Genomic DNA, 6,553 nt, shown 5'->3' on the forward strand with positions numbered 1-6,553 from the left:
GACGTATGGTTTTAACACGTCTCCGATCAGTGGGTGCGAGATACATCTCCAACGGCTACAGGATAGAATTCTATCCAGCCCGCCAAACAGATTTTTTCTGTCAACTCCCCCCTGCTCCAAGGCCGCCGCCTTCTCACAGGCTGTGGCATTCTTGCAGGCCACTGGAGTAATTGTACCGGTTCCCGACTGGGAACGGTTCTGAGATTTCTGCTTAAATCTATTCCTAGTACCCGAGGAGGGCGGTGTCTTCCGACCTGGATCTCAAGCTTCTCAAGCATGTTCAGGTGCGGCAGTTTCGCATAGAGTCTCTGCGATCAATCAATGACCCAAGGAGATTCCCTAGCATCCATCGACATTAGAGATGCCTATCTGCATGTGCCAATCGCAGTTTCACACCAGCGTTGGCTACGTTTTGCAATCAGAGTGGTCCAATTCGTGGCTCTTCCCTTGGGGTTAGCCACGGCCCCTCGAGTATTCTCAAGGTCGGGGCAGCTGTGATTGCGGTCCTGCACCTCTAGGGGTTGGCAGTGATCCTTTTGTCCTGGACAGCCTTCTAGTCTGGGCTTCATCCAGTGCAGACTGTTAGCGGAGTGCCTCGCTCACTCTCGCCACTCTAACCAATTCGGGCGGGTGGTTTGCCATTCTGTCCAAGTCCACTCTGACTTCGACCCAGAAGTTCACATACCCAGGGACGCAATTTGAGACTCTGTCGGCACTTGTGAAGCTGCCCTTAGTCAAACAGCAGTCCCTCCGCTGGCGGTCGACGTCGTTCCATCAGGCACCTAATACAGGTGCTGGATCAGATGGTGGTGTCAATGGAAGCGATTCCCTTGCCCAGTTCCATCTGCGTCCTCTGCGGCTGGATATTTTCCGCTGTTGGAACAAGCGGACTTCCTCCTTTCACGGGGTGGTGGCTTCGCCACAGACCAGGGGCTCGTTTCAGTGGTGGCTTCGTCCCCTCTGTCTCAGGGACGCTCCTTCCTGGCTCCGTTCCGGGTCATCCTCACCAAGACGCTAGTCTATCCGGCTGGGGAGCAGTATATCTCCACCATGGAGCGCAGGGCACTTGGACTCTGTCCGAATCAGCCCTCTGGATCAATGTGCTGGAAATCGGAGCTGTGTTTCTAGCTCTCTAAGCCTTTCACCATCTGTTGGCGGCCAGGCACATTCGAGTCCAGTCAGACAACGCTACAGCGTTTGCCTACATCAACCTCCAGGGCGGGACACTCAGCCGCCTGGCAATGTTGGAGGTTCATCGCATTCTTCAGTGGACGGAGGACTCCTAGTCCACCATATCCGCAGCCCACATCCCAGACGTGGAAAACTGGGAGGCAGATTGTCTCAGCCGTCAAACCGTGGCTCCACGATCCTCAGGTTTTTGCGGCAGACGCACTGGTTCAAGTTTGGTCCCAGCTTCGTCTGTATTACGTGTTTCACCCTCTAGTTCTTGCCCAGAGTCCTGCGCAAGATCAGACAGGAGGGCCGTTGGGTCATTCTCATTACTCCAGACTGACCCAGGCAAGCTTGGTACCCTGACCTGCTCCGTCTGTCCGTAGAGGTGCCATGGCATCTCCCGGACTGTCCAGACCTTCTCTCACGAGGTCCGTCTTTCCGCCAGAACCTGCGGCTCTCAGATTGACGGCGTGGCGTTTGAGTCATAGATCTTGACGACTTCTGGTATCCCTCCTGAGGTCAGTTCCACTATGACTCGAGCTCGGAAGTATCCTTTGGCCTTTTGGCCTTGCCGACCCTCCTGTCCCTTCTACAGTCCGGTCTGCAGCTAGGACTATCCCTCAATTCCCTTAAGGGACAGGTCTCGGCTCTGTCAGTGTTGTGCCAGCGGCGTATCGCCCGGCTGGCTCAGGTGCGCTCCTTCATGCAGGGCGCATCTCACATCATTCCGCCTTACCGGCGGCACTTGGAGCCCTGGGACCTTAATTCGGTCCTCACGGCTTCCGGAAACCCCCCTTTGAGCCTCTTAGGGAGGTTTCTTTGTTTAGTCTTTCACAGAAAGTGGTCTTTCTAGTGGCCATAACTTCCCTCAAGAGAGTCTCTGTTTTGGCTGCACTCTCTTGGGAGTCCTCCCTTCATCAAGACAAGGTGGTTCTCCGTCCGACTCCGGACTTTCTCCCTAAGGTGGTTGCTGTTTCCACCTTAACCGGGGCATTTTCCCTGCCTTCCTTTTGTCCGGCTCCTGTTCATCGCTTTGAAAGGGCGTTGCATACTCTGGATCTGGTGCGGGCGCTCCGGATCTGTGTGTCTCGCACCGCTGTTCTTAGGCGGTGCACCTCTCTTTTGTGCTGACCGCTGGTCAGCGTAAGGGCCTTTCGGCATTTAAGCCGACCCTGGCTCGTTGGTTTAGGTCGGCCATTTCCGATACCTACCAGTGTACTCAAGTGCCTCTCCCGCCGGGGATCAAGGCACACTTGACCAGAGCTGTCGGTGCCTCTTAGGCTTTCAGGCCCAGGCTACGGCTCAGCAGGTCTGTCAGACTGCCACTTGGACTAGTCTGCATACCTTTTCGAAGCACTACCAAGTGCATGCTCTTGCTTCGGCAGATGCGAGCTTGGGCAGACGCATCCTTCAGGCAGCTGTCGCCCATTTGTGAAGTTAGGTTTCGCCTACTTCTCAGTTTTTCTGTTTATTCCCACCCATGGACTGCTTTAGAACGTCCCATGGTCTTTGTCTCCCATAAGGAACGATGAAGAAAAAGAGAATTTCTTCGGCGCTCCATTGGGAGACCCAGACGATTGGGTGTATAGTACTGCCTCCGGAGGCCACACAAAGCATTACACTAAAAAGTGTAAGGCCCCTCCCCTTCTGGCTATACACCCCCAGTGGGATCACTGGCTCACCAGTTTTCTGCTTTGTGCGAAGGAGGTCAGACATCCACGCATAGCTCCACTGTTTAGTCAGCAGCAGCTGCTGACTATGTCGGATGGAAGAAAAGAGGGCCCATACTAGGGCCCCCAGCATGCTCCCTTCTCACCCCACTTTATGTCGGCGGTGTTTGTTAAGGTTGAGGTACCCATTGTGGGTACGGAGGCTGGAGCCCACATGCTGTTTTCCTTCCCCATCCCCCTGAGGGGCTCTGAGGAAGTGGGATCTTACCGGCCCCCAAGCCCTGAGGCCGGGCTCCATCCACAGACCCATGGAACCTGCTGGATACGGAGCTGGGTACCGTTCAGGGACAAGGCCCTGCGACATTCAGGTACTCTGTGTCCCAAACAGGCCGCGCACATTCCAGACTTGCTGGGTGTGCTAGTGCGCCGGGGACAGTAGCGCTGCGCGCTGGGGTTACAGTCACTACAGTTTTTCTGAGTGACTTTATGTGTTGGGGACTGCCGCGCCGGCCGCCCCTGGAGCGGCGGCGCGGCTGCGACTTGTAGTGCGCCGGGGACTTAGCGCCGACCGTGCTTTTACGACGGCGTCGCTTATAAATTTAGTCCCCGGCTTCTGCGGCCTAGCTCCGCTTCGTTCCCGCCCCCACCCTGTCAATCAGGGCAAGGGAGAGACGCTGTACGATTAATCAGCGCCGAGGGCTGGAGTCTTATTTACATGCTCCAGCCCTCTCACTGAGCACAGGGGGACGCAGGTTTCCCGCTCTTTGTCTGCACACGCCCAGGGCCCGCCCCTCTCCATAGGACGCCGGCAGCCATTCCTACATGCAGTCTGGCTGGAGAACGGACACAGGCTCTGGGAGACCCAGACAAGGGATTTCTGGGCAGCACTTTAGTGCTGGCCCCACTAGTGCCACAGTGTTATTTTGGTGTACCTTTTTTCTCTATACCATATATATATGTATGTATATATTGCACTGTAAGGTCGCTTCTTGGCTGTATACCCTATCTTGCTCTGAGGAGACGACAACATAGTGGCCCAGGCAGAGTCGCCGGTGAACCCTGTCCCGGTGACGGGGACAGAGTTTGCAGTTTTTGCTGACAAGATGTCTGTCACTATGACAAAGATACTAGAGACCTTGCAGGCCAGGCCAGTTACTCAGACCATGGACACTGCTGCGGCAACGTTCCCCGGTCCCCCTCAGTTGGAGTTAATCCGTGATTCAAGGGGGTCCCAGGCATCTCAGCCTGACGGCTCTGTTTCAGATGACAGTCCCAGGCAGCCTAAGCGTGCTCGCTGGGAGAGACCCTCCACGTCATCACGCGGATCAGGGTCTCAGCGAGAAGAGTCTCTACATGATGAGACAGAGGAGGGTGATCAGGAGTCTAATCCTGAAACCGCTCTCAATCTGGATACTCCTGATGGTGACGCCATGGTAAATGACCTTATAGCGGCCATCAATAGTCTATTGGAAATTTCTCCCCCTGCCCCTTCTGCAGAGGAGGCAGCTGCACAGCAGGAGAAGTTCCATTTCAGGTATCCCAAGCGTAAACTGAGTACTTTTCTGAACCACGCTGACTTCAGAGAATCAGTCCAGAAACACCATGCTTACCCAGACAAGCGTTTCTCCAAACGTCTTAAGGATACACGTTATCCCTTTCCCCCTGACGTGGTCAAACGCTGGACCCAGTGTCCAAAGGTGGACCCCCCAATCTCCAGGCTTGCGGCTAGATCCATAGTTGCAGTGGAGGATGGGGCTTCTCTTAAAGATGCCAATGACAGACAGATGGACCTTTGGTTAAAGTCTGTCTATGAAGCTATCGGCGCGTCGTTTGCTCCAGCATTCGCGGCCGTGTGGGCACTCCAAGCTATTTCAGCTGGTCTGGCACAGGTGGACTCTATCATACGTCCAGCAGTGCCGCGAGTAGCGTCCCTAACCTCGCAAATGTCTGCGTTTGCGACTTACGCTATCAACGCTGTCCTGGACTCTACAAGCCGTACCTCAATGGCGTCTGCCAACTCTGTGGTTTTGCGCAGAGCCTTGTGGTTAAAGGAATGGAAAGCGGATTCTGCTTCCAAAAAATGTTTAACCAGCTTGCCACTATCTGTAGATAGACTGTTTGGTGAACAATTGGCTGAAATCATTAAACAATCCAAGGGTAAAGACTCCTCCTTACCCCAGCCCAGATCAAGCAAACCTCAACAGAGGAAGTGGCAGTCGAGGTTTCGGTCCTTTCGAGGCTCCGGCAAGACCCAATTCTCCTCGTCCAAAGGGACTCAGAAGGAGCAAAGGAGCTCAGATTCCTGGCGGGCTCACTCACGCCCCAAGAAAGCAACCGGAGGAACCGCTTCCAAGGCGGCTGCCTCATGACTTTCGGCCTCATCCCTCCGCATCCTCGGTCGGTGGCAGGCTCTCCCGCTTTTGCGACATTTGGCTGCCACAGGTCAAAGACCGGTGGGTAACAGACATTTTGTCTCACGGGTACAGGATAGAGTTCAGTTCTCGTCCTCCGCCTCGGTTCTTCAGAACCTCCCCACATCCCGACCGAGCAGATGCCCTTCTGCAGGCGGTGTGCTCACTAAAAGCAGAAGGAGTGGTGATCCCTGTTCCTCAGCAGGAACAAGGGCAAGGTTTTTACTCCAATCTCTTTGTGGTTCCAAAAAAGGACGGCTCGTTTCGTCCTGTTCTGGACCTAAAGCTGCTCAACAAGCATGTGAACGCCAGGCGGTTCCGGATGGAATCCCTCCGCTCCGTCATTGCCTCAATGTCTCAAGGAGATTTCCTTGCATCAATAGACATCAAAGATGCTTATCTCCACGTGCCGATTGCTACGGAGCACCAATGTTTTCTACGTTTCGTGATAGGAGACGACCATCTCCAGTTCGTAGCTCTGCCATTTGGTCTGGCGACAGCCCCACGGGTTTTCACCAAGGTCATGGCGGCAGTGGTAGCAGTCTTGCATTCTCAGGGACATTCGGTGATCCCTTACTTAGACGATCTACTTGTCAAGGCACCCTCTCAAGAGGCATGCCAACACAGCCTGAATGTTGCGCTGGAGACTCTCCAGACTTTCGGGTGGATCATCAACTTTTCAAAGTCAAACCTGGCACCGACTCAATCACTAACGTATCTTGGCATGGAGTTTCATACTCTCTCAGCGATAGTGAAGCTTCCGCTGGACAAGCAGCGGTCACTACAGACAGGGGTGCAGTCTCTCCTTCAGGGTCAGTCGCACCCCTTAAGGCGCCTCATGCACTTCCTAGGGAAGATGGTGGCAGCAATGGAGGCAGTCCCGTTCGCGCAGTTTCATCTGCGCCCACTTCAATGGGACATTCTCCGCCAATGGGACGGGAAGACAACTTCCCTAGACAGGAAAGTCTCCCTTTCTCAGACGGCCAAGGACTCTCTGCAATGGTGGCTTCTTCCCACCTCATTATCACAGGGAAGATCATTCCTGCCCCCATCCTGGGCAGTGGTCACGACAGACGCGAGTCTGTCAGGGTGGGGAGCAGTTTTTCTCCACCACAGGGCTCAAGGGACGTGGACTCAGCAGGAGTCCACCCTTCAGATCAATGTTCTGGAAATCAGGGCAGTGTATCTTGCCCTATTAGCCTTCCAGCAGTGGCTGGAAGGAAAGCAGATCCGAATTCAGTCGGACAACTCCACAGCGGTGGCATACATCAACCACCAAGGAGGGACACGCAGTCGGCA

This window comes from Anomaloglossus baeobatrachus, chromosome 12, assembly GCF_048569485.1.
Source record: "Anomaloglossus baeobatrachus isolate aAnoBae1 chromosome 12, aAnoBae1.hap1, whole genome shotgun sequence".
Classification (NCBI taxonomy): domain Eukaryota; kingdom Metazoa; phylum Chordata; class Amphibia; order Anura; family Aromobatidae; genus Anomaloglossus; species Anomaloglossus baeobatrachus.